A 10454-nucleotide genomic window follows, 5' to 3' on the forward strand; every position below is an offset into this window, starting at 1 on the left:
ACAGTATTGTCAAGTTAGTGTAATGCGCAATATTGACCAAATAATACTGCCAAAATATTTTTTAAAAAGTCTCATTGCTGAATTGTGTTCTCTGTTCGGACAACTCACCGGTGAAGCCATCGATGTCAAAGCCTCGTGGTTGACGCCTGGAGAACGGCTCACTGCTCTGCCAACCTGGGCGCTCTTGCATTCACACAGCATAGGTGGGCAGTGACTTGCAGCTCGGCGACGTCCGTCAGCGCCCCTTTGTCCTCCGTGTTTGCTATCACACTAGTGGACCGAGACGACGACACTCTGGCCGAATCGGATGACCGCTCGCCGTCCATGGGACGTCTATAGATATGTTTTTACTACTTTTCTAAACGCCCGGCCGCGGTGGCTCAGTGGTTACGGTTCTTGGCTGCTGAACCGAAAGAAGCGGGTTCGATCCCAGCCGCGGCAGCCGAATTTCGATGAAGGCGAAATTCTAGAGGCCCGTGTGCTGTACGATGTCAGTGCCCGTTAAAGAACCCCAGGTGGTCGAAATTTCCGGAGCCCGTCACTATGGCGTCCCTCATAGCCTGAGTTACTTTGGGACGTTAAACCCCAATAAACCAAACCAATAAACCAAACTTTCCCAAACAGGAGTACGGAGGATTAAGAATGCGCTTAAAGATAGAACTGGATGAAAAAGCGCCACAAATTAGCACCGCAACAATAAACAACCCCACAAATCACTTGATAACGCGACAATGCAAGACCTCAAAAACTTTAAGTACCTCTATACGCTTTCGAGTAATGCTGCGAGTGAGTTACGAAGGCTGTCGCAAAAGTGCTCTTCTCACTGTTCTCTCCATATCGGTTTAAAAGCAATCTTGTCGGGTGCGTAGCTTTCGCACCACTGTCAACGAGTCGCGAGGCAGTGCAGAGCTAACGGTGTAGCGATAGTGCGGGACTGCGGAACACGAGTGGCCAAACGCGGGGTCATGACTCGTTAATCAGCCTAATGGACCAATGAAATTCTTTGGCCCTTGCACGACACGTGGCTTCTTCTTTGAGGCCACCTGCGTCGACGAGAAGATTGGTCATGTCGCGAGAGGGCTCGAGCACTTTTTGGTCTGAATTTTCATCGCCTTTTGCGCTAAACTTTATCCGAATATTTTGCGAGGACGACTGCAGCCGCAATGCCTGTGCTCTTTGCGCAAAATGTCAAAAACCTGGTCAGGGCCATTTAAACTGTTGCATTTTTTACGAACGCTTCCTCGAGCGCTCACGATTTGAGCCTTCTGGCTGTTACTCGTGGAATAAATTTTAGCTTTTGTTCATGACAACGAGAGCGAAAATATGGTAACAGTAAACAATGAGCCTTCCCAGCCTAAACCTGGGAAGAATAAACTTAAAAATATTGACGTGCTCTTGTGTCGTGAATTTCTTTCAAGTTCGCGAATGACATACTAAGAAACTTCTGGAATTCATGCGCATTTACTTTGTCTAGGACCTCCTCCTCCTCCTAACAACGCTCGGCGTATCCGAACCCAAACCTCGAGACCAATTGGTTTCAAATAACCTGGTGCACCAGCTGCGGTAGCTCAGTGATTCCAGCGCCCGGTTGCTGAGCACGACACGAGGATGCTGATCGAATGCTGGCCGCCGTGGCAGGGTTTCAGTGGACGCCAAATGCAGAAGGCACCCATGTGCTGCATTAATGAATCGCAGGCGGTCGAAATTCACCTGGAGCAGTGCATTACGGCGCCTCTTTCACAATTCCTTCTTTCCCTCAGCGGTGGGTAAGAGTTCAATAACGGATTAGTGTACAATGAAATCTGCGTAGTAAAACAAAGTGCAATAGATAGTGTTAGATGCAATTAAGTGAAGTAGCAGTCACTGACCATAGTCGAAAAAAGAAAGACGTTCAGTTACTGCTACTTCACTTCATTGCATCACCTTGCCTGACCAGACGGATTTACGTCGAACTCTTGACTACATGAACTATCGGAGTATCTACGGACAAGACGTGGTCATCAAGATTCGTCGGTTTGTTTCACTAACTTCAAGAGTCGCAGCCTTCAAGACCCATCTAGACTTCAACCTGACATGCAAGTGGGAGAACCTGGTACCCAAGTCTCTCCGTCTCAAAACTCCCGTCCACTCCGTCTGGGGCCACCAGATCATTCAACACGCCGAAAGGAAACTGGTACTTGCACGTGTTCAGGAATGCCGGCAGAAGATAAAGCGCCTCGAGACCGACTCGTTTTTCGCGCGGAGACAGCTCGAATACATTGTCCAAGAGCGCTTTCCGGACGTACAACTGCGCGCCAACTACACGGCAGCGGTAAGAGAACGGCATTGCAAGGCATCGCATGAGAAGAAGATTGATGCTCTTCGGATTCCAAGGAAGGAGAACAAAAGACAGGTTGTGGTGAACCTCTCCTCCTACAAGCCAAGCGCAGCAGAAACCTCTGTCCTCTGCCGCGGTTTGAACTTTAATACAGATCGCTCACCAGAAAAGAAAAAAAGGTAATCTGTGCGGTTGAGCGTGCGGTAAGCCTGCTACCTATGAACGTCCGAGATGAAGCCCGCACTCGCGCCATTGGCGTTCTCTCGAAGTGGCGGCATAAGCCCCTCTTCTCTGTGGCTGAGAAACGAGCCATACGCGACCTCAGAAGGAACCCGGAGATTGCCATCTTACCGGCAGACAAAGGGAATGCTACCGTCCTGCCCAACCGCAGTGAATACAATGACAAGATGATCGGTTTACTGAAAGACGGCACCTACTTGTCTGTACCACGCGATCCTACGGCCAGATTGCGAACAAAATTGCAAGAACTGCTGGCGGGCCCATTTAAGCTCGGGCCCCCGGATAACAAGAAACTTTACTACCGCCTCCTATGCACAAATGGTTCGGCTCCTGCTGTATACGGCCTACCGAAGATCCACAAGCCTGGAGTGCCCCTACGCCCGTTAGTGGACTTCACAAGGTCGCCACTGTATCGACTTTCGGGGTACCTCCACGAAGTGTTCAGCCCTTTATCCGGAAAGACTAGGACGTACATTGGGAATTCTTCAAATTTTGTTCAGAAACTGCATGATTTGGAATTGGACGCAGAGGACGTAATGGTCTCCTTCGACGTCACGGCACTCTTCACCAGTGTACCGGTTTACCTAGCCGTTTCCACGTGCGAGGAAGCTTTGGAGAAGGACCGCAATCTGGCAAGTCGTACGCCCTTCGACGTTCCAGAGCTGAGCACACTGCTACGGTTCTGCCTAAGCAATACGTATTTTTCCTTTAATTCAAAGTTCTACAGACAGACCCAAGGCACTGCGATGGGCGCTTCCATATCGGCCACCACAGCAAACCTCGTCATGGAAGCACTAGAACACAAGGTATTGAATGCTTTCACTCCAGCACCCAAGGTCTTCTACCGGTATGTCGATGACTGTTTTTGCACATTAAGGAAAGAGGACGCGTCGCGGTTTCTACATGAACTAAACAGTGTCGAACCAAGCTTGAAGTTCACGGCCGAGTTTGAGCAAGAAAACCGCCTTCCCTTCTTGGATGTCCTGGTCGAGCGGAGGGACAATCGCCTTTCGTTCTCTGTGTACAGAAAACCTACGCACACAGCCCAGTACTTAAATTTTCATTCAAATCATCCAGTTGCGCACAAAGCCTCCGTCGTCACATCACTGACCAAACGTGCGACACGTGTCTGCAAAGGCGAAGATGATGAAGAAAAGGAGTTGAAAAGAGTGCACGAAGAACTGTCACCCAACGGTTATCCGAGCCGCTTCATATCAAAGATACAAGAACGAGCTGCACATCCAGCTACCACTGATTGTAGGACGTATTGAACACGAGCAGGCATTCCATACATGCCTTTTATCAGCGAAGCGTTGCCTCGTGTGTTCTCAAAATACGACTTGCACGTGGCCCACATGCCTGTCAGCAAGCTGCGGAATCAGCTAATGAATGTGAAAGACCGACTACCAAATGAGCAGTTTCCAGGAGTCGTCTACAAAATACCATGCATGAACTGTAATCATGCCTACATCGGTGAGACAGGGAAGTTCTCAAGACGAATTAAGGACCACCAACGTGATGTGAAAAACAAAAAGCATGCCACAAATGCGCTGGCGGGTCATGCACACGACACTGGCCACCAGATTGACTGGGGCAATGCCTCCATCTTATCTAAGGAAAGAAACCTGACGACGCGCCTTCTGCTGGAATCGCTATTCATCCAAACAACACAAGCAACATTAAACAAGAACGCTGACCCCATGCCAGGCATCTACGCCCGATCTTTACGTCACATTCTCCGGATATAAATTCGCCACCGCTCTTGTCCTGCTCACTGTGAACAAGAAACCCGTACGGGTTTCGAAACGTCTTTCTTTTTTCGACTATGATCAGTGACTGCTACTTCACTTCATTGCATCACCATGCCCGACCAGACGGATTTCCGTCGAACTCTGGACTACAGATAGTGTTAGAGGGAAAAGGTACACGGAAACCTAAATTGTGTCTAAAGATTTAAGCTTGACTTTGAATTCAAGCGTGTATTCAATTATTGCAGTGGCATTGGGAAGGATGTTTCAATCTTTTGCTTCTCGGATGAAGAAAGAATGCGCAAATGTTTGTGTTTTTAGGCAAGGGTCTGACACCTGTTGACTGTTTTTGTGACGAGCTGAAAACGGGAAGGGTTTTGTGACATAATGCTTAACGAAAGTGAACAGTAGAAACGATGAAAGAGGGCTAAACTGGGTAGTTTTTGAAGGTGCTGTAATAATAGCAAGCTGGATCGGTTCTTTAGATCGGTTACAATATTCTAGGATAAATAATCGGAATAAACAATTCTAATGACGCGATTCTGCATAGTTTCTGTGCTCTCAGAATGGTATTCGTGACGTGGGTTCCAAATGGCGGCGGCATATTCTAATTCTCGGAGTATTAACGCGGTGTAGGCTAGTAATTTTACACGTGCTGGGGCGAAATTCATTGAGCGCTGAAGATAGCCAAGGGATTGGCTGGATGCTTCATGATGTGGTTGATGTGCGTTGACTACGTAAGGCCGTCAGACAGGTGTAATTCAAGATATCTGTATGTCTTAGTAGCATGTAAACGAGAACCGCAGAGAAAGTAGCTATATGAAATTAAGTTGGAGCGTGAATGGAAATGCATGATCTTGCACTTAGCAATATTTAAAGACATTTGCCATTTTCACACCAATTTCCTACTGCTAGTAAGTCATGTTGTAAGCTAATACTGTCTTCGTGATTAGTTATTTTAGCGTAAATTACACAGTCATCTGCAAAAAGCCGGAAGTTATTGTTTATGCTCTGCGGTACATGATTAATGAATATGAGAAGAAAATCTATGCGAGGACAAATGGGTCAAAATTTAAGTGATAGTTTGCGCATTAGTCGGCCATGAGAACTCTATCAAGAGCTTTTTCGAAGTAAAAAAGATAGCATCAGATTGACAGATGGCATGGTGTGCGCCTGTCAATTTAATCCCAAAGTTGACCCCAATCCATACCCTTGGAGGAGCAGTGGGAGGCCATTCTGCTCTGCGGTGATCCTGACTACCGGCACTGGCTAGTGGGGAGGGCCAACGCGGTCACGATAACCAGTGAACGGCCGAAATTGGCGGCCCGCCCATATGGTCTAAGATTCTATCAAAAATTCAGGGGGCACTTTGACTGTCTAAAGTGCGTAGAGGCGAAAGCGTTTTCCGCACCACTTTGACTGCTTCTGTGGCACTGGTGGCGTCACATGTAATTGAGTACTGATTACTAAGTGATGACAAATCACTAATTAATGGTTAATTACTGGTTAATGCCTGAATACTTATTAACTGCTAATTAAGCTTAAGCTTCGCCTTTAGGAGTGGAACGCGACAGCGTGTTGTAGCGCTGTCAGGGAGTCCACGGAACGCCACCACCCGTTCGGCGCGATGCCTTGCCGTTTCAACGCAACGGTTTTTGAGGAAAGGAAATGGCGCAGTAAATCTCTGTCAACTCGGCGGACACCTGAACCGCACCGTAGAGGAACGGAGGAAGTGGGAGTGAAAGAAGACGAAGATGGCCCGTAATGAAGAAAATGAAAATTGTATTTGAGGAAAGAAAATTACGCAGTAACTGTCTCACATAGCTCGGTGGACACCCGTCAAAATTCAGGGGGGGGGGGGTGCACTTTTTGACCTAAAGTGTGGTCACTGATGTGTGGTTAAGATGTTAAGCTTCGCCTCTAAGAGTGGAACGCGAGAGCATGTTACAACGCTGCCAGGGAGTCCATAGAACGCCATCGCCCATTCGGTTCTACGCCTCGCTCGTCGGGAAATTGGTTTTTGAGGAAAGGAAATGTATTTCTCTCTCATATCTCGGTGGACACCTAAACCTCGCCGGAAGGGAAGGGAGGCGTATGGCAGTGAGCGAAGACACCGTATTCACTAGACGTGCCTTTGTTCATCCCAAACCATCGAGCAGGCATGGCGGAGTGGATAGCATGCTCGTCTCGCACTCCGAAGACCGGGGTTCGATTCTTGAGCTCGACCAATTTCTTTATAGGTTTTATTTATTTATATGGCCTGACTAGAGAAGTTAATTAGGCTAATTGGGTAATTAAGCAATTAACTAAGCTCAGTCCCACTTACTTGGAGCATCACTATATGGTCCCTTCAATTGGTTGCATGGTTACTAGCCAAAGTACAATTGGCCCCGTTTGAAATTGGCGCACTGTGACGTCACGACCGTTTCGACCAACTGAAAAGCGTGACATTCTCTGTCGACAACTGCTGCTTACAACGATGGGACATTAAAGGCTTTCGCCTTAAAAAGATATTTTCAATCAATGGGTCTTCACATTACTCATAGTCAATTTATCGCCCGTGTGCACAGTTTTGCGAGTGATGAATTTTTATGAGTGATGATAGGGAGGTGACAGCTACGAAGGCTGCGATAGCGCCGTGCATTGAACTCGGTTTCCTTTTATTGCGAAAGCTTTACTGCCTGCACTTTTCTGCCATCGATGGTCGTGGCGCCTGCTTACACAACGGCGCGTCACGTGACCGTTTGACGTCAGGACAGACCGAGAGACGGGGCCACAGCTCGCGCCATCGATGGTGGAGGTACAGCATTACACGCCGGCTGCGCCGCTGCCGTGAGAGGGCGCTCGCTAGAGCGGGATAAAACAGGGGGGAGGGGAGGGGGGCGGCAGCTGCTCTCCTTTCAGTGCGCTATGTCGGATGATGCGTACAAGGCGAGGCTGGAACGATCTGCTGCGGCCAAGCGACGGCGCCGCGCCGAAGAAACAGACGAAGAACGGGAAGAACGGCTAGCTAAACAACGTGCGTATGCAGCAGCCTGGCGAGCACGCCGGTCAAGATCGCTTGATGCGGGTGCATCTACAAGTGCAGGGTCCAAGTTTAATGAGTGGTGTTCATCTTTCCTCATATCTTTTAACTCTCTTCTATCTGCACGTGGCAGCCGTGGTGGCTCGGCTGGAGCCAGTAGGCAGGCCCGTGCACTTTCCTTTTCATCCTTCTCTCAGTCGCAACCAACCAACCGTCAGCGCAGAGCGGCGGTAGACACGGCGGATGCGGGCTGAAGAAACGGATGAAGTTGCTTTCGCACTTTCCGGGCTTAACCAAGCTGAGCCTCTGCCAATTTTTTTGTTTGAAAATGAAATGCCCAGATCTTTTTTTTCTTGTATAAATCTTTATTCGATGGACATAAAGACCACGAGGTGGCTTGTAATCAAATTTTAGAGGTCAAAAAGCTGGGATTGTTGGTTACAGTCCTTACTGCAAAAGCGCAAAAGAAAAAGAACGAGGCCAGACACAGGGCGATGGTTGGTTGGTTGGTAGGCCTCAAATAAAATGACGTCGTTCTTTGTCTTCGTCTTTCGCGCTGTTGCAGCATAAATAGAAACTTTGGACCTGCTAATGAAATTTTTTAAACTTAAGTACAGTTTCGCTTTTGTTTTCTATCCCCTCTTTTCTATGGAGGCGAAATTCTAGAGGCCTGTGTACAGTGCGATGTCAGTGCACGTTAAACAACCCCATCTGGTCGAAATTTCCGGAGCCCTTCACTAAGGTGTCTCTCATAGCCTCAGTCGCTTTGGGACGTTAAGCCCCACAAAACTAAACCAAACCCTTTAGCCCCTCTTTTTGAACAGTCGCTAATCATTAATACAGTGATAAATCTAGCTAATGTTATTTCTCGCGAACACGCGCCAAAAAGAGAAAACGAAGCCGATGAAAACGAACCCGCCCGTGGCCATAGGTCTGTGCAAGGCTGATCTCCCAGGTCTCCAGCGCTTTGCAAACACTGCGTCACAGTTGAAGCCGCTGATTCGAGAACCAGCTCTGCCATGCTGCAAGGAACAACTACTGGGAGGATGAGTGCCACCCAGACGCTTCCCAAACCCGCAGGCGCAAAGGTTCTATCAATCCCCATGCGCAGTCTTCTCCTTCTGACCGGGCACTGGTCTATCACCCCGTCCCGGAGGTCGAGCATACCCTTGTCCAGATCTTACGTCGCCGCAGCCAGCGCTTGGCAGAGGGAACTGGAGGTGATTGCCGGCCCTAAGCTCTGGGTCGAGGAGCACAGGGAACTGGTGGTGATCCCCGGCCCCAATATCTGGGTCGGGGCCCTCCGATGACGCGGCAAGCTGTCTTCCCACGAGAGCGCATCCAGCCAGGCGTAGCGGTAAACCACCCTCCGCGCGACCACCACGGTAAGTTCATCACGAACAGCCGTATTCTTGAATCTTGGCACACACTCGCGGAGCATTTTGCTTTGACTGCGGTGGAAGGCGATGTTCAACGAAAGCTTGAGGCCATTGAGCGAGCCTCGCGACATTTAGAAGGCGGCGCACTAAATGTTTATTATGTGCATACCAAATAAGGAGAGGAGAGGCTACAGCAAAACGAAGATGAAAATAAGTTTTTTTGGGCACTAAGGTGTATAGCATTCGGGTAGTGCTGTTCGCTCCCTGAATCGCCCCGTGTGCAGTTCGGCAGGCGCAAAGGTTCTATGAATCCCCATGCGCAGTCTTCTCCTTCTGACCGGGCACTGGTCTATCACCCCGTCCCGGAGGTCGAGCATATCCTTGCCCAGATCTTACGTCGCCGCAGCCAACGCTTGGCAGAGGGAACTGGTGGTGATTGCCGGCCCCAAGCTCTGGGTCGAGGAGCACAGGGAACTGGTGGCGATCCCCGGCCCCAGTATCTGGTCTTACTGCAGAAGTGGGCTCACTTACGCTTGTGCGACGTCATGTTCTGGTCCGCCACCAATCGCCGAACGCCTCATCGTGCTTGACTTCCAGTAACGGAGCACTTGGCTCTCCTGGCGGGTAGAGAGTGCAGTCGCTGTTTAGAAAAGTAGTGCATCCAAACAGTGTGCTTATCAATATTTTGCAGGCAGTAATTGGTTGGAAACGTAGCGTAGATGTATTCCTGACTCACAACGCAGTGAACAGCACTCGAAAAGATGTACACGTACACCCTTCCATAATAAGGAGGTAATCCACCCATCCACCCACGTGCCGCCATGGGGCTAAAGAAGAAAGCTATGCAGCTTCCACTGAAACTTCGTAGTGAAAGAAAAATTCCTCACCGTCGCGGGTTGGAACCCCAAACACGGACTAACTTTTCTTGAACCACGAAGTTTTTGTAGAAGCTGCATGGCTTTCTTTTGTAGCCGCATGGCTGTGGTTCGGTGGATGTCAGTGAGTAATTACTCCATTGCTAGATATCTACTCCAGTTTAGGGGATTGCTTTGAACATTTGACCATGCACCCTTCAAGTGGTTCACGTGGCCTGCGTGCCGCAGGTATGAAGACCGGATTCAATTATTTATCTCATTTATTCCTTTCGGATCTCCAGCCATGATGGTCTTCAAACACTCCAAGCCTGGCAGCAAGGAGGCTGCGGTTGCCACCGTGGAGAGGAAGAAGGATGTCACGTCGCTTCTGGGGTATCAGGAAGGTAGCACAAAGCCAGGGGCGGCCAATCCTCCAGCTAAGGGGTTGCAGTGTTCGCTGGCAGCCAGAGGCGAAGGACGAGGATATCTGCGGCGGGCCCCAGTGCAAACGAAACTTCTGGACTTGCTGCTGAGAGCCAAGGAACCACCCTAAAGAATGCCGAGGTGCTTTTTTTTTACAAGGTGTTTTTTTTTAATTGACAGGTATACCGGCTACCTTGGATACAGTAAAGACATCTTAAAAAACGCCGTGTCTCTTCTGTTTTCTTCGCCCGTAGTCCTCTGCACTTATGCTATGCAGTTTCTAAATGTAATAATTTCTACTTCGCTAGCTGGCCCTCCAGCTCGCATTCCTCTCGTAGGATGGACTTCTTACGCCCATACTCACTGCTTTTATCAGCCCTAAGTTCCTGCCTGCTGGCTGCTATTGTTCTGCAGTATTATACGAAGCAAAATGTACAATCGTGCAATACTACATCCGCTAGAAATATC

The 10454-nt window shown here is 49.0% G+C and overlaps 1 pseudogene; it reads left to right on the forward strand.

The window, feature by feature from the left end:
• Nucleotides 1-1963: 1963 nt before the first annotated feature.
• Nucleotides 1964-10096, forward strand: LOC149354065 (uncharacterized; annotated as a pseudogene).
• The last annotated feature ends 358 nt before the right edge of the window (nucleotides 10097-10454 follow it).

The sequence above is a fragment of the Amblyomma mixtum genome, chromosome 3 (assembly GCF_055824585.1).
Source record: "Amblyomma mixtum isolate Tamu chromosome 3, ASM5582458v1, whole genome shotgun sequence".
NCBI lineage: Eukaryota > Metazoa > Arthropoda > Arachnida > Ixodida > Ixodidae > Amblyomma > Amblyomma mixtum.